Here is a 23030-nt window from a genome sequence, read left to right on the forward strand (position 1 = left end):
AACTGCTCTTCAGAAAGATTTCGCAGTTCCCTCTCATGCGTTTGCTCTCATGAGGAATATATATAAAGTGGCCATTTCCCCATGTACTCATTAATGATTGGCATCATTTTTTACTGTTCTTCAATTCAATGTTTTAAAATGGCATATTCTTCTTGCAATTTTTATTGTTCTGCGTAAGAATGAATTTAAACTTTATTAAATATGCTTACTGCTCATTTGTTTATATTTGGAAAAGTTTATATGCTTTGTCATTGTTATATCCAGTTTTCATGTAATTTCAAAAGATCTTTTAAAATTAAAGTTATGAATAAACCCATTATATTTCTACATGTTGAATGCATTTTTCCAGTTGTTTGCCATTTAATTTTTCTTATAATATTTATAGACATACAAAAACATATTATTTATGCTGTTGTTTTGGAGATCTGATCCATAAAGCTGACTCTTTCTATATGAGAATCATATTATTTTATTATGACAGTTGTATTGTTATTATATTTTAATATAATGCAGGCTTCCGATATGCTTTGTTCATTTTAAGAAATATTCACGGCTATTCTTTTACAGTTACAGTCATCTGATATGCTTTGCTCGTTTTAAGAAATATTCAAGGCTATTCTTATACACTCATCCTTTTTAAAATCCCATTAGTTTGTTTAAGTTTAGCAAATTACTTTGGATATCTGACATAAGTGTTCACATGTCATTTGCATTTTGACTTATTTACATTACGAATTATAGAACTATATCTCCAGATTAAACAACATTTTAATCTCTTGAATAAATGCAACATAGTCTCTATTTCTACTGCTGCTACCCTGGTTTGGAACTTTAGCATCTGGTTTATTTAGACTTTTAATATCTGGTTTATTACACTAACATCTCTAAAAGACTCAATACCCACAATCTTTCCCCTCTCCGAACCAATCACAAATCTGATGTGTTTTTCTGGTACTCCATGTTCTTCAGTGTGAGGTCCATTTAACGTAGCATAAAAGGCTCTTCATTATCTAACCTTTTGGATATCTCTGCTACTTCATCCCTTGCCATTTCTCCTGCACTTTCCCACCCCAACTCCAAGTGGGCCTCTGCAGTTAAACCTTTAGCTGTTCCGAGGATGGGTGATATAGCCTGTCTTTGGTGCCCATGCCCAGGCTGCTCTGCAAACACTGTCACATCCTTTTACTGCTCATCTTTATCTGTCTAATGTCTGTTTATGATACTTGATTCAGGCCTCATCTTTTCTAAGATGCCTTTCTTGATCCCATTTTGCATGTGTCTTCTTTCCTACGTGCTCTCTGTATACACCATATTTACTGCTATCTTTACAATCCTCATACTCCATAGCCACTGTTACTGAAATCTTTACAGTCTGTCATATAATTTTAAAAATCAGTTAATGCCAGGCACAGAGGTTCACACCTGTCATCCTGACACTTTGGGAGGCTGAGAATCATTTGAGATTATCCTGGGCAATATAGTGAAACCCTGTGTCTACAAAAATTACAAAAATCAGCTGGAGGTGGTGGTGTACACCTGTAGTCCCAGCTACTTGAGATGCTCAGGTGGGAAGACCACTTAACCCTGGGAGGTTGAGGCTGCAGTGAGCAGCATCATGCCACTCTGCTCCAGCCTGGGTGACAGAAGACAAACCTGTCTCAAAAAAAAAAAAAAAAGTCAGTTAATACACGGTGATAGAATGAATAACTCAGCATCCACACATAAAAAATGAGGATAATATTTCAAATGAACATTATATAATCGTGAAATCAGATAGAAGGCTTTAAAGACTGTAAATTGGTATATAAAAACAAAGTGAGAACCAAAGATGGAAAGTTATGTTCCCAAATGATCAGAGTGAGGAAGCTTTTATCTCATAGATTGAAGAAGAAAATGTAGCTATTTACATAGTGAATTCTGTCTAACCTGGTGATACTCAGGAACAGCTCTGAGTTCTGAAATATTTCAGTTAGGAATTTTTTCATTGGTATTTGAAAATGTGCTTATGATACATAATCACAGTTAATTCTACCTAACCTTTATATTTTGTGACATTCTCAAGTTTAAAATTTTTCTTTTGTTAAAAGTTTATATTTTACCATTTTTTATAAAGCAGTTTTATCAACTATCTTAAAAGAAAAAAATCATAATTTTTTACAGTCTAAAAATTGTAGATATCTATATTCGCTTTAGAATGCTTTTAAAGGTCAAGTGTGCATCTTAAATAACAGGTTAGGTATATTAAATGAGTGTAGTAAAAGTCAGAAAGACTAATCACAAATGTAAAGTTGCTGACAGTCTTACCATATAAAAAAAGAGCATTCAGTGTAAAGTTTTTTAAGCTACTCGTTAAAAAGCAGTTTATAAATGGATTCAGAAACCGTGATCTTCTGAAACTTAAAGACAAATTTTTATGTTAAAAAAATGTACTAAACTGATCTATAAAGGCCTTTCCATTTAAATATTTTTCTTTAAAAATATGTTCGGCTCGGTGGCTCATGCCTGTAATCCCAATTACTTGGGAAGCTGAGATCACTTAAGCCCAGGAGTTTGAGTCCAGCCTGGGTAGCATAGCAAGACCTCATTTCACACACAAACATATATATATATACACATATATACATTTATATACCTTTACATATAATCTTTATATATCTTTATATACCTTTATATATAATACTTATATACCTTTATAAATATATGTATATATTAATTTATCAGTTTCAAAACTCTGATACACATATTAGGGACAGACTTTCACTTTAAGAGATACATATAAATATATATAAAGATTATATATCTCTCTCTTTACATACATTTTTCTTAATATAAATTTTATTTTGTAATTTTCAGTTATTTTAATGCAAAATGGTTGTAATAAATTTGCTATAGGCAACGTTTATTTAAATACTAATATATATTTTAAGAAACAGGCAGAATAATCTGAATCTTGTGCTCATTTGACTCATATTCAATTTATTGACAAACATATATCCAAATATTCACAAAATTTTTGTAAAAGCTCACTTCCAATTTTATTCAATTGTAATCCAAAAACATTTATGTCTTCTGATATTAAATTATTTTTGTATTGCTTAAATTACTGTTCTAATCTTGCTTCCTTTTTAATTTCTTAATATTGATGCTTGAATAGCCAAAATTGCTTTGATTTCTCTTACTTTTGCTAATTTTAGATCTATATAAAATATATTTGAAGGACAAATTTTTCTTTCTTAAAAGTAATGTAAATATACAATGGAACTTCTTGGCATTAGCTTGACTCATATCATGAATTAAGTAATACATTCCACAAAGAAAAGCACTTCTGTTGGACATGTATTAAGGTAAAAAAAAAAAAAAAAAAGGGCAGTCATTGCCTTTAAGAAGCAACGGAATACTAAACTTCCCTTGTACTCATCAATTTTCTCCTTTAAAACATTTTTTTAATTTTTTGTTTTTATTCTTCTGGTTTCCAGGGCTGGAAGCTCACCTTCCACAGACCCTAAACTCCCTTTGCACTTCATTCTCTCTCTTACAAAGTTCTCAGTCCTTTCTTTCTGTACCTTTAGTGCCACAACACTTCATTCAAAGGCACAAAAGCAAAGTGAAGTTGTGGCTCCATACCTGCACATACCGTTTTTAAAGGAAAACAACAAAGAAGGGATGGTAGAGAGTAGGACATGCAATCAAAATCCAGTAGTCATTCCTTACTCGCTGATACTGTTCTCTACACTAAAGTCATATATGTTGGTGCTTAAATGGACTCATGATAAATGAAAATATATTTTTTCATCTTTTGGCACTAGGCTTGTTGAAAGTAGTGCAGTGTGCTGTGTCACTCCCATGTGAAATGCCGGCATAGAATTTTTAGCATCGTGAGTATGTTGTGGGATCAACACAACAGACTTGAGTACTGACTTTGTAAAAATTGAACTTTGCATATTTTAAAATATACTTTTTATTCGTTAGCTAGTAAAAAGATAAAAAATAAAATTGATAAAAATCACATCATATTAGATATAGTACAAACTGTCAACAAACAAGAGCACTTTGTCCCTATATAAATAGTATGAACATATTTAATCTTTTAAATGTCCATTAAAATGTCCATTAAAAAATTAAATGTCCATTTTTAAAAACTAAACTCAAAAGCAATGCTTTATATAGTAAGAAAACAATACTTCATGTATTATGGAAGAGAGAAATTACTTATAACTTTCTTTAATCCTAAATTGTTTATCAGTTTTGAAACTCTGATACACATAGTAGAGAGAGATTTCCACTTTTTTTTTTGAGACAGAGTCTTGCTCTGTCACTAGGCACCGTGCTGAAGTGCAGCGGCCTGATCTCGGCTCACTGCAACCTTCGCCTCCGTGTTCAAGCAATTCTCCTGCCTCAGCCTCCCAAGTCGCTGTGACTACAGGCACGTGCCACCACGCCCAGCCAATTTTTGTATTTTTTAGTAGAGACGGGTTTTCACCATGTTAGCCAGAATGGTCTGGATCTCTTGACCTCGTGATCCACCCGCCTCAGCCTCCTAAAGTGCTGGGATAACAGGCGTGAGCCACCGCGCCCCGCCTAGACTTCCACTTCAAGAGATGCACTTTGGGGACAAAGTTTTGGTGTGGCAGGTTGCTTCTCCTCCACTATCCAAATGTGTTTCTTAAACTCTTTTTCATTAAGTGTGAAGGGGCCCTTCTTACTTATGACATTCCATCTTCAGACAGCTTAAAACTTTCCCAGGAAAGCGCTAAGTCCATGTTTCCCTAATTTTTAAGCTCATAGATATCATAAGGTTTTCTCTCTATTTTTGAGGCCCCTCATCAAGCAAATGTATTTTATCTACTCCCATTTTATGTTATTTTTAAAATATGCATTTCTAGATATGGAATATGCTTTTCATTTCTACAAATGATTGTTTCTTAAAATGAAAATAGCTTGCCTTTCTGAATAGCAAAATATTCTATGTTCAATGTAAATAATTCAGACCGTATTTCACCACTTTCATCATGTGTACTTCTATTTATACTTTTTACATAAACGGGAACACACTGTCACTTACTTTTTTCACTTAATATAACATGTTACAGATTCTAAGTCCATTCTTAGAAAACTGATTTACTATGTATTTCCCTAATGACTAAAGAGTATTCTAATGGGTAACCATTAATTGGCTGATCCAATTCCCTATTTACTAACATCAAATTTGTTTCCTATTTTCATTATCTGATAAAAATTTTACATTCTTGCACATATATTTTTACTCACCCATTGAACTACTGCTTTAGGATAAAATCTAAGAAATGGACAGCAAACACATTCTTTTAATATGTTACAAATAGCCAAATTGCCCTGCACACTATTTATACCAAGTCCTGTCCCACCAACAGTGTGGGAGAGTACTTAAACTGCACTGTATCCCAATACTCTTACTTATGCTATGACATCAATTTTTTAAAAAATCAAATCAATTAAAAATGATATTTGTATTTTTTTTTTAATTTATTTTTTTTTTGAGACGGAGTTTCGCTCTTGTTACCCAGGCTGGAGTGCAATGGCACGATCTCGGCTCACCGCAACCTCCGCCTCCTGGGTTCAGGCAATTCTCCTGCCTCAGCCTCCTGAGTAGCTGGGATTACAGGCACATGCTACCATGCCCAGCTAATTTTTTGTATTTTTAGTAGAGATGGGGTTTCACCATGTTGACCAGGATGGTCTCGATCTTTTGACCTCGTGATCCACCCACTTTGGCCTCCCAAAGTGCTGGGATTACAAGCGTGAGCCACTGCGCCCAGCCTGATATTTGTATTATTTTAAATACCTTTGATTTCTAATAAAATCAATGACTGTTCTGTCTTTGAGATATACTTAGAGAATACTTCCTGTTGCAGACTGAACTGTGTCCCCCTAAATTTATATATTGAAAGCCAAATACTAGTCTAGCTTATTTAAAGATAGGGTAGGGTCTTTAAAAAGATAATTAAGGTTAAATGAGGTCTTAAGGGTGGGGCCCTAATCCAATGACTGTTGTCTTTATAAGAGAAAGAGCCACCAGGAATGCACATGCACAAGGAAAAGGCCGTCTGAAAACATAAGGAGAAGGAGAAAAGCCTCAGGAGAAACCAACCCTGCTGACACTTTGACCTTGGATTTCCAGCCTCTGAAACTGAGAAAATAAGTTTCTATTATTTAAGCCACAGATTTCTTTTTAATGTTAATAGCAGACCTGGCAGACTAATACACCTCCCCATTTCCAGATTGTAGCATCATTAATCTAAACTTTCTCTTCATATTTTATAATCTTATCATTTCATTCAAATCTGTTTTGTTTTGTTTTTCTTAAAGACAGGATCTGACTCTGTTGCCCAGGCTGTAGTCTAGTGGGTCATTATAACTCATTGTCACCTAGAACTCCTGGGCTCAAGGGATCCGTCTTCCTCAGCCTCTCAAGTACTACGACTACAGGCAGACACCATTCCCTCTGGCAAATCAAAAAAATTTTTTTGTAGAGACAAGGTCTTGCTCTGTTATCCAGACTAGTCTTGAACTCTTGGCCTCAAGTGATCCTCCTACCTTGGCCTCCCAAAGTGCTGGGTTTTCTGGTTTACAGGTGTAAGCCACGGGGTCCAGCCTTAAATTTCAAATTATAATTAAGTGGGAGGCAGCGTTTTCTTATATTTTTGCAAACAATAGCCGTTTTTTCCAAAACAATTTTTTGTAAAACCCATTCAGTACATTGATTTGAAATATCATCTATAGTGTATACTAAATTCCCAGGGACTTTCAGCTGAGTTTGCTTCTGGACTTTTTAATCTCTTCCACTGATCTGCCTGTTTACTCTGATGCTGTTATCAAACACTAGAACAGTTTAAACTGTCACACCTTAACAATATGGTTTAATACACCACAGGCAAATTCCTACTTGTTACTCTTTTTTTTTTCTTCAAATGTTTCTGGATATTTCTACGTTTAGTCTTCCAAATAAATGAGAGTTATATTGTCATGTCAAATACAAAAGGGATCTCTGTGTTATACTTAAACCCAGTTTGCAGAAAATTTGTCTTTACAATATCTGTTTTCCCACAAATGACATGCTGTATCTCTCCATTCCATTCTATTATTTTAGGTCCTTCATTTGGTTTGTTGGTTGGTTTGTGTTTTTTTTCTTCATACATGTTTTTTGTTTAATTTATTCTTTGCATCCTTTGTATTGGGCCTGGACTTAGATAAGATGCCCTGCTGTGTTCGTTTGAGTCTGAAACTTATCCCTCCTTCTAAGGTTTGGCTTATTTCTAAAAACACCATTCTTGAACTTTGATAGGCTTTCAATCAATTTTGTTCTTGCGAACTCCATGGTTGAAAATACAGAACCAGAAATCTTGAAATGAGAGGCTTCTCGCTGCATCGCTACATCCACCTTGTCACTGATTCTCAATAGCTGCAAACGTGACCCGAGAAAGCTTTAGTCGCTTAGCAACAAATGGGACTAGCTCCTCCCCTCCCCATTCTTCTAGAAAGAATGGCTTAAGCCTCAGGGCCCTGAAGGGAAATATCAGTAGGAACACACAGTAAAGGCGCCTTTCTTACTTAATCTGCCTTTGCTTATTTCCAAAAGCCAGCGCTGCATTCCAAGTTTTGGTCACAGGATAGACTTAAAAAGGGATGTCTCCTTACTTGTGGGAGGGAGCTTGCAGTGGTAACTGCCTCGGAGGGGCTCGGGTGCCAAGAATTCTCAGCTCCCCATCCTCCAGGATAACCTTATTCACTTTCGGGATCCCAGCCTTATTCACAGAAACACAGCTTAGTAGAAGACTCTACTGCTGTCTTTGAGGGCTCTGAGATCCGAAACCACGGGTAGAGACGGCTTTCTCTGCAGGGATATATATACATATATATATCACCTTTGCAGACCCCGATCCTTTTCCCACCAGGCAGCACGGGGCAAGCTTGAGTTCCTGTGTTCCTTTTCCCGCTGTACTTCATTTAAGACCACAAGGAGTTACTGTTTCACACTTCCGTTCAGCTCGTTTATTTAATTACCCAAATTTAAAAAAAAAAAAAAAAATCGGATTCTCTCCAGAACCTTTTTTCGGCCAGCACATAAAGCACAGCGTGATCGTCCTTGGTCAGGTGTCTGTCCTTGATCCAATCAGCTGTAGCCACGGGTGGGTGAGAGTCAGAGGATAAAGAACGCGGCCTTTTTTCCTGTGTTGGGATACTATTACAGGAGCGAATGTGACTAGGTAATAGTGATTAGCGTTTCTAGCATAATGTCCTTTGCTTTTAACTTTTGAGTTGCGTTATTCAGTTCTCTTTTACTTATATATACTACTTTTGACGCCACTGGAGGTTTTGTCTATTAAATAATTTGTTTAATCTCATTTTTATTTAGATTTAGTAATAGCAATATTTAATAACGTAAATGTATTAAATAATTTAATAACAGCAATCAGCATTTATGGAACACTTGATTTGTGCCAGGTATGGTCATAATCCCTTGTTATATATATAACATATTATCATTTGATTCTTACATGTAGGTTATGATTCCCATTTTATAGATGAGAAAACTGAGGCACAAACAGGTTAAGAAACTTGCTCGGTAGCACATACCAAGTAAGTAAACAGTACACTAGGACCAGAACCTGGGCTGACTGCTTGCAGAGTGCAAGCTTTCTCCTCTCACCTTAGTTTCAGTTTTCTGTGCTTTATGCTGTTTCTTCAACTTTTAATTTTTTTGCTTTTTCTGGTCTCCTTGGTACTGTTCCTGTCCACTTCAGACCTCCTCTCTTCAGATTAGGATTCTTCCCTCCTTCATCTGGGGGAAACTCAGTAACTATGAAAATGTCAGATCAGAGAAGCAAAGGGAGGAGGGGCAGAGTGCTCACTTTACATTCCAGAGATGCCAGCATGGCCTAGGAATGTTGTTGAACTACGGTGGGAAAGACGCTCAAGTACTGAGTTGAGCCATCATTCCTCAGAGCCTGCCTGCAGCGCCAACCTTTGTCTCTCTAATATTAAGATTTCCCAGAATTTCCTCTATTTCCTATGGCTGTGCTACTAGAAAAAAAAGTGGTATCTGGGTTGTAAATGCTGCCATATTTGGAAGAACTTCTTTAACATTTGTGGTCTGTGTTTGGTATCATTCCCGATGTCACCATTACTCCCCTGTGCACCCAGTACCCCACCCCACTGTACCTGTTGTTGATTCACTTCGATCCAAGAAGTACGTTTTTGTTTCCAGGTAGAATATGTGCCCTTATGCTACCATCATTCTGGAACTATTAACTTCCTTTTGATTCATCCTACTTTAGGTAATCTATAATTCATTTCAGCAACATGAGAAAAAATTTTCAGCTATCTCCTAGAACCATTAAAACTAGGCCTAAATATTTTAAGAATAAACCAGCAAAAATTTATTGTTTCTATACATAGGCTGCACTTAACTAGGGTAGCTAAAAAGTAAAGTAAATTTAAAGGAAACTAAGAATAATGATAATAACAAGTGGTAATGTTAATATTTTATGTAAGAAAATCATTCAGCATACATCTATAGAATAAGTGAATAGTTATCTACCAGGAATCTATATGTCATTATAAATGCTATGTATTTATAAAGAAATTTTATTGAAACCAGGAAAAACATTAAAAGAACATTACTCTGCTACATGGTACAAAGTTCATCAGTTTCTCATTTGTAATTTGTATTCTGAGACGTAGCAATGAATTAGATTCTGGATGTCTGACAACATTTCACAAACTCCAAGTCAATGGAAGTTTTTCATGAGTCAGATTATGTTTCTTAAGTTATTTAAACCTGACCTATAGACTTGGACTAACAGACAGATGAGAAATCGATTAAGGTCAAGCAGTTTATAATTAATGTGTAGGCCAAGAAGCATTGCAGAAAGCAAATTCCAAAAGTTATGCCAAAGTAAGACAAAAAATATACATACATATTTTGAGATGAAGTCTCGCTCAAAATTGCCAGGCTGGAGTGCAGTGATGTGATCTTGGCTCATTGCCACCTCCACCTCCTGGGTTCAAGCAGTTCCCCTGCCCTGGCCTCCCCAGTAGCTGCAACAACAGACGCTCAACACCACGCCCAGCTAATTTATTGTTTTTTGGTAGAGATGGGGTTTCACCATGTTGGCTAGGATGGTCTTGATCTCCTGACCTTGTGATCTGTCTGCCTTGGCTTCTCAAAGTGCTGGGATTACAGGCATGAGCCACCACGCCCAGCCAAGACAAAATAATTTTTAAAATAACTGAGAGAGTACTCACTAAGTCTTACATTTTATTGGAAAAAGTAAACAAAAATGAAGCAGTGATGTCTCCTTTTAAAAGTAATTTAAAGTTCCCATGCTGTAATTATTACACATTGCATGCCTGTACCAAAATATCTCATGTACCCCATAAATATACCTACTATCTACCTACAAAAATTAAAAAGTAAATTAATTTAAAGTATTAGGGGAAAAATCTTTATACTCCATGAGAATTATCTGTCACATCCTTCTTGAAATCCTACCAATAAAAGTACAAATATGTGTGTGTGTGTGTGTGTGTGTGTGTGATTTCATTTGTATTCCACGAACTAGTATAAGAAAAAATTTCTGAAATATGTTTTCTGCTACAGAAATATAACAGTAAAAAAGTCTAAATATAATAGCCACTAAACCTCTTAAAATACAAAATCCTTTCTCACCACTAGAGTCCTATAAAGGGGATGCAACATGATCAGAATTATTTCTGGTTTTGTAAACATCAATTATGAAAACCATTAGGATTGTGTTTTTACCAGTAACTGCTTACCACAGATCTGGGAATTTGGTATACTTTTCACAAATGAGGTAGCTAATGCAGTTTTATGCTATAACTTACCTCAAAATAGTACCGTACCTCTTTAGGCACATCTTAGGTCTTGTAGATACTGAGTGCCACACAGGAAATTGTATCTGTGCTCTAAGAGAGAAAGAAAAATATCACAAGACATGTAAACTCATGCAAAGGAAGGGGTTAGAGCAGAGAGAACAAAGAGAACAGAGAAAGGGATAAAAATTTAAAAGGAGGGAATTATGACCGCTCTTTCACTACAAAGTAATGATTCTGGTTTTAATGTGAAAGTTTTTATTGCTTTTTAGTTATACTTCATACATCTTCCAAGGAAGAAAAAAAATCGTTAAAATAATTATGGCATATGGTTGAAAGCTAACCTTATGCCCTCAGTGAGGGGGCAATTAATTCAGTCAGTGTTTAGCATCCAGTTGTAACCCTGTGATCCTTACAATCCCTTCCTGACAAATCTGGTTCGCGAGCTATTCAGTGTATAATCTTTCTACATTCAATCATTTTTATGATAAATTTTGTGGCTCTTTTTATGATATGTCAAATTATCACTTTACTTTAAAAAAATTAAGATAAAAGGAGTCTTCTTTACCATATTTTGAAAAGGATTTTGAAAATGTTTTGACCTGTTGCTCTCAACTTTGAGGACTGATCAAAGCTAATATACTGATATTCACTGCATACTGATACTACCTTCTCTAAGAAGATGCCCAAAACATGTATATTATTATTCAAGGCAACCTGTTAATTTCCTTTAAAAACACAATTACTGAGCACCTGCAACCCAGCAGCTACATGCAGTGTGTCAGCTTCACAGTTCAGTAAGTAGAAATTTAAAAATTTCAAGCTGATGAAGAATAATCTTAATTTTCAATGAAAAATATCTTTAGAATGTGGAGTTTTTCCAGCTTGTCCTTTTTCTGCCATGACTGACATTGGCCGGGATCTAAGGAAGCTGGGACTAATGATACATGATTTCATCCACCATGTGACATTTGAGACAAATAGCATATAATACAGCATGGAGTAAATAAATGACATGGAAAGAACCTAGAAAGAAGGACTACTGCTGGTTAACAAACTCCAATGCTAAAACAAACAGCCATATAGACGAGTGGCAAGGGCCCATGTGAGTGCAGATGCACAGCTGAGTGGGTAGCAGGGACCCCGGCAAATTAGAGTGAGTGAGTTCTGTCTACAGGGATAGACTAATCTGCTGATATATATATACAGAGCTGTATGTGTATGTGCATGTATGTGTGGATAAATCTTTTTAGAAGAGAGCAATTCCTTAAACACTAATTAGCATACCCCGATCAACACTTGTTCCTGAGTATCCTCACTCAGTCCACAGCTTTAAAACCATATAAAAATGATGGACAACGCCAAACTATTCAGTTGAACTCTGTATTTTCATATCTAGCTTCCTGTCTGATATTTTCACTTGGACGTGTACCAGCCATCTCAAATATAACAGATTCTTGATTCTCTCCTCTGAAATCCAAATATTAATAGGACCTTCCCTCATTCTTTCCCATCTCAATGAATAACGCCACCATGTGCAGTTTCTCAAGTCAAAACCTTGAAGTCATCCTTCTCTTTTTCCTATCCTCAAATCCACATTCGCAATATGCTCAAGACAACTCCTCACCACGTCCACTACTACAACTTTAGTTTTATCTCTGCCCTGAAGAACTGCAAATCATTCTCTTAACTGTCTCCCTGCTTCCACTTTTGCTTCCTCATAGTCTCCTCCACAAAGCAACTAGAAATTCTTTTAGATAACAAAAATCAATACATTTTCAAACATAAAGTGCCCCAGAAATATTCAGCTTTGAGACGATACTACTGTGGAGAATAAAAGGCTATTCAATAACTTTCTACCTTGAAGACTTACCCCTTTTTTCCGTATCTCTGAATATCACTAAATATGCACATCAATTTCAACACAAGCATCACTTTAGAGCATTTTATCATCATCTGAAGTACTATACTTCTCTTGTTAATCATTTTGTGCCTCTAAAATGAAAGTTCCAGAAGGAAGCCTTTGTCAGTGTTCACTGCTGTATCCACAGAGGCAAGAACTGTGCCAGGCACACAGTGGTTACTCAAAAATGAATAGATGGATTGATTGATGGATGGATAGATGGATGGAAAAGTTAAGATTTAAATGCAGGTATATACTCTCAAAACGTATGCTTTTGCCAGTAGGTAAGTTGACTCCTTAGATGGTGCTAGGTCACGAAAGGCAGTAGGAGTCACAATAAAGAGTTCCAGTTATATTCTCGAGTATTAGTTACTGTAGGGTTTTAAATGAAATAATGGTGCAATTATATTCACACTTAGGAAAGATTGCTTTGACAACATCCAGGAGAGTATTTTGGATGATGGAAAAACACTTATTAAGATTTGCAATAATCTCAGAAAGAGATGATGGTGGCCTGGAATTGGATTGTGGCAGCAGAGATTAGAAAGACGGACCACTAAAAAGTTATTTATATAACAGTTTCATCAAGGACTGGTGACTGATTGACTGTAGGGAATAAGCAGATGGGCATTTATGGCAATTCACAGGTTCTATATGTCGAATTTGAATGTCAGTAGGACATCCACTTAGAAGTATCATAAGGCCAGCTAGATACACTCAATGTAGAGATCTACCTACACTGGTGCCTTACCTTTTGTAGTTATTCAGTAGATAACTTATAGTTACAGCTATTGAAGAAGAGATCATCTAAGCAGACCATGAAGATTAGGAATTGAAAATAACGTAAGATAGAATCATAAAGAAAACATGTAAGAGACAGGCAAAGGAAAAAAAGCTTGCCAAGGGGAGTAACAAGGAGTAATTAGTGTATAAAAGCAAAATCTACTGTTGTTTGCCCAGAAAAAACTAAAGCAGCTTACTAAAGTGCCTAATATATTTTCAAGAAGTAGTATGCACCAGGAGACTCTGAATCCAATTACAACATCATTCAAAAGAGCTAATGTGTAAAGCCATCAAAATCGAGTAGATGGACAAGCTGGAAAGACATAATGGGTTGATCAATACAATGTCATGCTTGGTATTAAATATGGTATATGATAAATAAGCAATAACAATAACAGATAGTAAGGTGCTGGGAAATGTCTAATAGAGGAATGATGACAGAGAAGATAGAAGAGAAATGAAATATCATACAAAGCTACAGCTTATATACCAATTCTACCTCAATTTTCTCTCTCTCCTCAACATTTACTTATAAAATTTTTTAAAAAGGCTAAAATCTCTGCAGATTACTCTTCTCAGCATATATTTTTAAAACCCACTTTAGTTAGCAAACTTTCATCAGTTTCATTCTATTGTATGTACATAGCCAGCCAAGTTGCTCACTGTTAATTTTTATGATAAAGTAGTAATTCTAATGGCAAAATCAGCTAATTTTCCATTGTTATCTCTGAGTGTTAATAGCAATCTCTTAGATTGCTGCTTTAACAATTATAAAAGACTTTTTTCCAATATAATTTTATATACTAGGGTGGGTGCTCAGAATAAATGTTGAGATTATTATTGAAAATATGTCTTGTTTAGTAACAGCTGACATTTATTGAATAATTATTATGTACTTTGGAACCTTTTAAGTGAAATACACATATCAAATAATTTAATCCACACAACAACCCTAGAAAGTAGATTCTATTATCATTGTCATTTTGCACATGTGAAAGCCAAGCCTCAAAGAGATTGAATGTTTCGCTTGGCAGAGTCAGAAGCCCTTGCCTTCTGATTCCAGCGACTATGGTCGTTTTCTTTTCAGTTATTTTGCTTTCAATATTTTATCATGTTGGCCATTCATTTACCAACGTTTATTTTGTAGTTAGGTCTATATCTCATACGAAGACTCATCTCTGTCATTTTAAATGATGTGGTACTAATTTTTTAGTATTTACAATAGAAGCAAATTCTATTTTGTTGTTATTTGAACTGAACAATCATACAGAAATTGAACTCAATAATGAAGCACTTACATATAGATTTTAATATGAAATAAATATAAAATTCTGATCAATATTTAATCTCTTGCAAATAATGAGCTTATTTCCATTTCCTGGTGAGAAAACCTCAAGAGATCTGATCAGCTGACAGAGCAGATGACTGGGAAGAGAACAAAGCTAGGTCAAGTATCTCCAAAGTAGTTCCTGAATGTCTACTCTCTTTGCACTGAGATTATTTAAAGCATGCACAGCATACCTTCTGAGTTCATTTTGCCACATTTACACCGTTATCATCAATTTCCAGTTTTCTGTAATTTCTTATACTTTCATCAACATACTTGTTGGCTGAGAGGCATTTCTGACTCCTTTTACTCTTACAAAAAAAATTATTTTCAATATTTTATATTTATTTTAGCGTTTTATATTTAAAATTAAGTAAAACACCATGTGTTTATATTTTAATATTTTCCACAAATGAACTTTAATGTCATATACATCTGATAAACATGGGTAACATGCTATATATAAATGGTGACATTAAATCTTGGAGTAACTGACCCCAACAGCAATGTCACAAGTTTGATTTTAATATTAATGCATAGGTTCTTATAATTCAAATAAATGACAATAGAACATGGAATGAGTAAATTAATGATACTTTGTATTCTCAGTTCTAGACAGAGAGATAAATACGTATACAGATGTTACGGTAATATATATGGAGAGAGACACATGTACAAAAATAGTCAGTTGCACATGTTAGTGAGGGTTCCTCAGGGAAATTTACATCAGAAGTGTATGACCATTAGCAAATGAACCTGGACTTCTGTAAGCTAGCAATGGAAATAGCAAGTAGTAGGGGTGCTTGATTTATAAGCATTTTTTTGGTTTGTTTTTTAATTTGTTAAAAAAAATACAACTAATTTTTTGTTCAAAAAGCAAGCATAGAAAGGATGAAGGGCGGGTGTGGTATTGGAACTGTTCAGTATCATGACTGATAAGGAACAAAACTGTAAAGAACTTCATACATGCATGGACACAATACACTCATGCATAAGAATGAACTCAAAAATGAGTACAAATAAAACTGAGAAGTCTGAATGAGACTGCTGGATTGCATCAATATGTTTGTAATATTATATTATGTTTTTGCAAAATGTTACCATTGGAAGAAACTAAACAAAGTATACAAGGAATATTTATGTATAATTTCTCATGGTGTCATGTGAGTACATGTACAATTATTTCAACGAAAATTTCAATAAAAAGTAATTATATAATTATAAATAAACCTTATTAAACAGTGAATTAAAACAAAAATCAAATTAATTTTTTTAAACCTACTTTTTACATGAAAAACCCTACAAATATTTCTCAACTTGGATGATAATAATAATTTCACAATATCACAGAAGATGAAGAAAAATTGCCAACACTTGTTAAGTATTTAGTATACATGACATTGATGTGTTTTCACTTTATTAACTCATTTAAACCTTCTAACAATCTTATAAGATTGATATTTCTGTTCCCATTATATAGATAAGAAAACTGGGCACAAGAAAAATGAACAATTCTACCTAGATCAAATATCAAATACAGTAAGACACATATATATTATATATAAGGTAAATATAGTAAGATATAGTATACCAAGATCAAATACAGTAAGTGTCAAGACCTGAATTAAAAGCAAGGCAAATTTCTTTTGGCCTTTGGCTATCTTCAGTGCACCCAAATCTTAATGCAAATCCCCCCTTTACTCAAGATAACAAAACTGAACAATAAAACAATGATGCTTTTATATCCAGTTTATTGAACAGTTTTAAATTATTAATATGTGTTAACTACAACATGGTAGTAATGAGATCAAATGCACAAATTCACAAGTGTGATTTACTCATTCTACAAATGTTCATTAAGCATGGCTATATGCAAAGCAACATACTGAAAGCTAGGAGAAATATGAAAATATCTAAACTACAGTCCTTGCCCTCAAGGAGCTCAAAGTCTGTGAGAAGAGATAAGAAGTGAAGGTAAATAGACTCCGTGCAAGGCAAGATGTGGTAAGATAGAAATAAATGACAAAAATAAAAATATTTAGCAGATGAGTACATAGGTAATTCAGAAAGGTGTCTCAGTTATGGTATTTAACTGTTTTAAGATAATTAAAGGTAATTTATGAACTTACAAACTAAGAAGGTCACCAGCAATGGAAGTTGCAGGCAAGGCTTGATCCAGCAGCTCTATGGTATTCACCATGGAGCAATTTTGTTTCTCTAAGTTTCTTTCTATTGTGGCAAGTTTATTCCAAGCTTGATTAACCTTGTGGTTGTGGAACGACTAGTAACAACCACGATAAGAGGGTGGGTGAGCATGAGAGAAAGAGAGAATGAAAGAATGGTTAACAGATTACATTTCTTACCTAAAGCATCAGCTAAAGTCTTGGGCTTTTGATGAGCAAAGCATTAAATTAAGCAGTACTGTCCATGAAACAGGTTTTGTATATTCTAACTTGACCATATAAGCCCTGTGATGACCCTTAACTAATTTCTTTAACCAAGGGAATTCTGTGTATTAAGTTGGGATATGCCCTGATTCACATGTCCTATAGATGAACGTATCTCTGCTGTAAGGGGGCTTGTGACTGTGTCAGTCAGATTGCCATCAGATAGTCAGGATTAAATCTTAGGGAAAATTGACTGGATTAATTCCACTAAAAACATGCAGCGATTTGACAGTGAGGGCAGTGTAGCAGAGATACTAGGGGGCAACCAACTATGTCCACTGCAGTCCACTGCATCCATTCATACCCTCCTTCACATATGAAGGCCTTCTTGAAGAGGTGGCATTTGAGGTGACTATTGAAGAACAGGAAATAAATACACAACAATTCATGCTTTTTTTTGTGATTTCAAGAGGTATTTCAAGATCTTTTTGTAAATTCAGGACATCACTATATTCAATGTATTGAAGTGAAGAAACAATGAAATGTTGGTCATTCAAATCCCGGAGATAAGTATTCCATTTCAAATAGAGAAAGCTGTTTCTAGAGGCAAAGTTGTTTTGGCTCCTACATTCTATGAAGAATCTCCCCTTCCTCGTGCCCTTTCCCCAACTAACATCTGAAAGTGAAGTTTTCAAAACTGACACACGATCAGTTTTGTGGATGAAGGTGGGTGCTTAATTCATAGTGAGACAGTCTATTCCAAACACTGGAATGAATTTATATGTCCATGTTTGTGGAGATGCTTGATATCCCTTTCCTGGAAATGTCTTTGATGTTCTGCAGAGGACTCTGAACCAAATTCTCCTAAATTCCTGTTATTCACTGTTTCTAGCTGAGGTCTGAAACTCCCCTGCTGCTGCTTCCCAACTCACAAGTTTGATTCTACCCCTCTATGTTTCTGTTTCCCATAGTAAGTTCAGTTTTCTACTACATCTTCTAAAATTTCTATTTCACTTATTTAAACTCCCCTGACATAGTTCCTTATTTATAATTTTCTCAAAATAAATGTTAAGCAGATTGCAGTCATCATTTTCTGACCTTATTTTATTACTCACTTCCCTTAAGTGAGACTGGATTTCCTAGGAAAATACCACAGTACATATCTAGTCTCTGATAGAAACTATACCTTTGCTTGCTTTTCTCATACTTACTTAAAAAGAAAAAGAGAAAGTAACTAATTCTTGCGCCTCCAGATTTTTCACTCACCCTTACTATTTCCTTTTTTCCTTTGATGTTTAGATATCATGATATACCACTTTTTAGCCTTTTCACATTTCTACCTTTCTCTCTGTCTCAACCCCCCAGGAAAGACTAGCCCTTTCTTGTTATTTTCCGAATTTCATAAGCTGCCTCATGTTCTTCTCCTGGTATTTAAAATGTGTCTTCTCTATAATGTCTCTCCACCAATATGACCAACTCCTTGCAAATGATATCCTCACAAGGTCTGATTCACTAAGATTTAAGCCTTAATCCCTTTCCTCTTTGACCATAAACTTGCCTACCTCCTGTCACTCTTCCACTGTACCTTCTCTCCTCCATACAGAGCTTCCATCATGTCATCTTTCCACTGAAAACTTAAATATTGAGTTAACCCTTCTTGCTACGTATTTCTAAGTCTTGAAACTACTCCTCAATGCTTCAATCTCAAAGAAACTAGGTGTCCACAGTGCAACCCCCTACCTTGAAATCACTTCTATTGTTCTTTTCCCCATCTTACTTTCTTGACCCCATCTTTCATGCCAAACCTGTTTCATGGGTGATACTCCTTAATTTGATGCTTTGCTCATTAACAGTCTATCGTGATTCTCCATTACCTAAAATGATACTAGATTTATTGAGCGATCACTCAGTAAGTGCCACACTATGCATATAATTAAGGCAAAAGTCTGACAGGCAAGTATGAAGAAACCATAACTTTGGGAGGGGTTTAAAAGCTTGCTTAGTTTTCCACATCTAGTGAATGGGGCTGCTGAAAATCAGCCCCAGGTCTGTTCCACAGACAGAAAGCTTTGGCTGACCCTTCCAGGCTTTCTGTAACCTGTTTTGAATTTTTGATTTCTCACTCATTATTCCTCAATATGAATTATGCATTCAAGTTAAACTGGTTTACTTGCAACCCCATGAACAAATCAGTGATTATTTTCACCTTGTATTCTTTGTTCACCCTCTTTCTGGTAGAAAAAAAGCAGGTATAGAAATAGGTTACTCTTACTTCTGTATTTACTCAAATCTTTCTGAATATCTAAGGAATCACTCAACTTTGACCTCCAGAATACTTTCTCTACCAGGCACACAGTGGTTCCTCTCTTCTGAATTCTAACAGCACTTGTCTGTACAACTCACTTAGAACTTTATCATGGAGATTTTATGTTCAAGTTGTCATATGCAAATATGGGCTCTTATTCTCAAAAATATAAGTACCTAAGAACAGAGTCTGTATCTTATGTCTTTGTGCTAAGTATATGAGAAGGTCATAACACAGAATGTTGAATAAAGTAAATTAAAAAAAAAAAAAAACTTGGTTCTAAGTTGGGAGATTCTTGTTTACTTGTTGGATTGTGTATGTATTTTTCCTGCAGAATCACAAGTTTAAAAATAGGGTGCCTGTGATGATTAATTTTATGGGTTAACTTAACTGGGTTAGATGCCCAGATAGCTGGTAAAACTTTATGTTTATGTGGGTCTGCAAGGGTACTTCTAGAAGAGATTAGCATTTTTATAAGTAGATCGAGTAAAGAAGGCCACCATCACCAACCTGTTGGGGGCCTAAATAGAACAATAAGGCAGAGAACGGGCAAATTCTCTCTCTCTCTTTCAGAGCTGGGACATCCATCCTCCTCTGCCCTGGGACATTGGAACTTCCGGTCTCTGGGCTTTGGACTCTAGGACTTACACCAGCCTTTTCTCCTACCCCCAGTTCTCAGCCCTTCAGACTCAGACTAAATTACAGTCATCCCTTGGTAACTACAGATGATTGGTTCCAGGACTCATGGAAAGTGCCAAAATCCGCAATGCTCAAGTCACTTATATAAAATGGAGTAGTATTTGCATATAACCTGTGAACATCCTCCTGAAATTTTAAATCACTTACAGATTATGTATAATACCTAATACAATGTAAATGTTATGTAAATAGCTGTTATACTGTATTTTTTTATTTGTATTGTTTTAATTAATTTCTTTTCTGAATATTTTCTATCCATGGTGGATTGCATCCATGAAACGCACAGATACAGTGGGCTGACTACACCACCAGCTTTCCTGGTTCTCCAGCTTGCCAAGAGTAGACGGAGGGACTTCTTGGCCTCCAGAATCATCTGAGCCAATTATAAAATAAATGTATTTATCTCCTATTGATTCTGTTTCTCTGGAGAACCCTGACTAGTGAATACAACACTAGAGCATACAGTACATTTCTTCTTCCTAAGCCCTCTCTGTTTTCTTGGCAACTCAGTGGCCGGTTCTCACTCTTTTATACAGAGTAAAAATTACCAAATTTCTTCAGAGTCAATTGGTTAACAAATATTTACTGAGCATCAGTGTAGTTTCTTTGCGGAGATTTAGGACTTCTGCTTCCAAGAGACATGGGGTTTAAGTGTTAAAGGGGCAGTCACACTCCCTCATTTTGAGTTCATTTTACTCTCCTCTTTGGTTAGGGCAACAAGCTTCTAAGCTACTACAGACTCATCCAAAGACTGGTGACCTTCTTAGACTTTCAAATATTGTTCTACTTACTCCTCAAGATGTGCCTCCTTTCTTGTCTTGAAGTTGACAAGAAACTTCAGTGGATTCTGGGTTCCTTTTTATTAAACAGTAAATAAAAACTGTCAATCACTTGGGTATATTGACAACAAACTATATCTTTAAGTGAAGCTAACAACTCATTAGCCCCTAAAGTATTTGCCCACAGGGCAGCTCTAAACTCTCCTGTATTTACTTAAGAAGACAAGAGGTCCTGGCTCTGAATTCTTATTCTAACTAAGCAGGGTGTTTTTATTACCCTAAATCCCTGCAATACGGCAGTGTTATTCCCTACACAAGTCTTGGAATTATTGCCCTGAAGTAACATTAAATCCATGTAATTTCAAAAAATGAAAAGCAAACTAATCCAAAAAACCAAACAAACTTTAAAAATGTAAAAACAAAAACAAACAAACAAAAAAACCTTTAAAAATGATTTTGGAACTGAGTGTGAATTGTAGTTTAGTTGTACAGTTTTTGTAACTTTTTTCCTGTAAATCTAAAATTATTCTTAAATGTAAAAGTTTATTTAAAAAACAGATTCTAACAACAACAGCAAAAAGGATAGAAGACAGCATAAATGCCATTAATCTCCCATTTTGGACTTTCCGTTGTTTCAAATTCTCTTCCTACTAAGAAGCCATTGGAGTGGGAAAAGAAATTCTATTCATTGTAGAAACTGAATTATATTTCTACTTTTTCTTTTTAAGACCTGTTGCTTGATTTGCTGAGAGTCAATCAGATAAAAAGTAAAAGCCATTCCAACCTTCATTCGAGATAAAGACTTAAGTGCATTGACATAATATATCGTCCTTCATATAGAATCATAAGGCTGACACAGTGTCAATAGCAGTCAGTTTCAAATTAAGCAGTGATAACAAATCGATGCTGAGCTATTCACAAAGAGCCAGAGGACATATTCAGTGGAAGACGGGTCTGGAGCTTGGAAGTGGTATTGGTTATCTGCGAAGTCAGATTCTAGTTCACCTGGATGACTGTCAAAGTAGTGTTTGAGGAAAATTTTGCCCATTGTATGAAATTCTTCCCACCTTTGGCCAGGATAATTAGCAGGAATTGAGCTAGAACAAAACTTGCCAATAGTGGTCCAATAGTGCACATTTCAGCCCAGCAGCTTCAAAAGTGGTCTACCCTAAGAGGTCTACAGAAAAATCTCTCAGGGTTAAAGAGAGAAAACACTGGAACTTGAACTTGTGTATTTTTTTATCTAAAAAAATATTACATTAAATTTTATTGATATTTAACATATGAATTTACCCTGGTATCCTCACTAGAGCCGCTCATTAGCCAATCTTCAGTAGAGGGGAGCACTGTTTTCACAAACATTGTTTCTATTACTGGGACTTTCCTAGGTAGTCTTGGCCTTTTCACCCCTCCAACCCAATACGGTCAGTCCTCTCCCTAGGGGACGCCTGCCTCTCTATAGCAATATGTAGATGGATTGGGTAGGTTTGCTATATCCAGGGTCTCTGAAGCAGGCCCATGTGGCACTTATATGAAGCTACATTTTAATCTAAACTTCATAATACTAAACATGAGAATTTGCCCTCATATGCTACATGTTGTTTCATTTCTCAGTTTGTTTCAAAAAGAGGCCCCATTAAAGACCCTAACAGTCTTTTTTCACATATGATTATATGAGGTTTTTTGAGGGAAATGTAAGGGTGCCATAACTGAAGGACTTGACAATGTCCCCATAGTACCTTCATTCATTTATTTACTTTCAGTCTCTTATGGTTCGCCCATGTGTGAGTTACTTTACGTGTGTCAGATAACTTCCACTGGCCCCTCTAGATTTATTTCTCACCCCTTCTTCTTCACCCTGAGAAAGGCCTCTCTTGACAGTCAGCTTTTGGTTGGTGACATTTTCTGTGGTAGTGAGTGGCTATACTGCCTAATAGATACCTGAAAAAATATAAATAACCAATTCCTTCATGGT

General features: G+C 35.5%; 1 long non-coding RNA gene across 1 annotated transcript in view; it reads right to left on the reverse strand.

Annotated features, from left to right (window-relative positions):
- The window catches only part of LOC141584548 (uncharacterized), an 82152-nt gene that overhangs the window by 35872 nt on the left and 23250 nt on the right, over positions 1–23030 (reverse strand). Inside the window, exon 2 of the long non-coding RNA XR_012517620.1 lies at positions 10885–10965. This is a non-coding gene — a long non-coding RNA (uncharacterized LOC141584548). The remainder of the gene's footprint in view (positions 1–10884; positions 10966–23030) is intronic.

Source organism: Saimiri boliviensis, chromosome 5 (genome assembly GCF_048565385.1).
Source record: "Saimiri boliviensis isolate mSaiBol1 chromosome 5, mSaiBol1.pri, whole genome shotgun sequence".
Classification (NCBI taxonomy): domain Eukaryota; kingdom Metazoa; phylum Chordata; class Mammalia; order Primates; family Cebidae; genus Saimiri; species Saimiri boliviensis.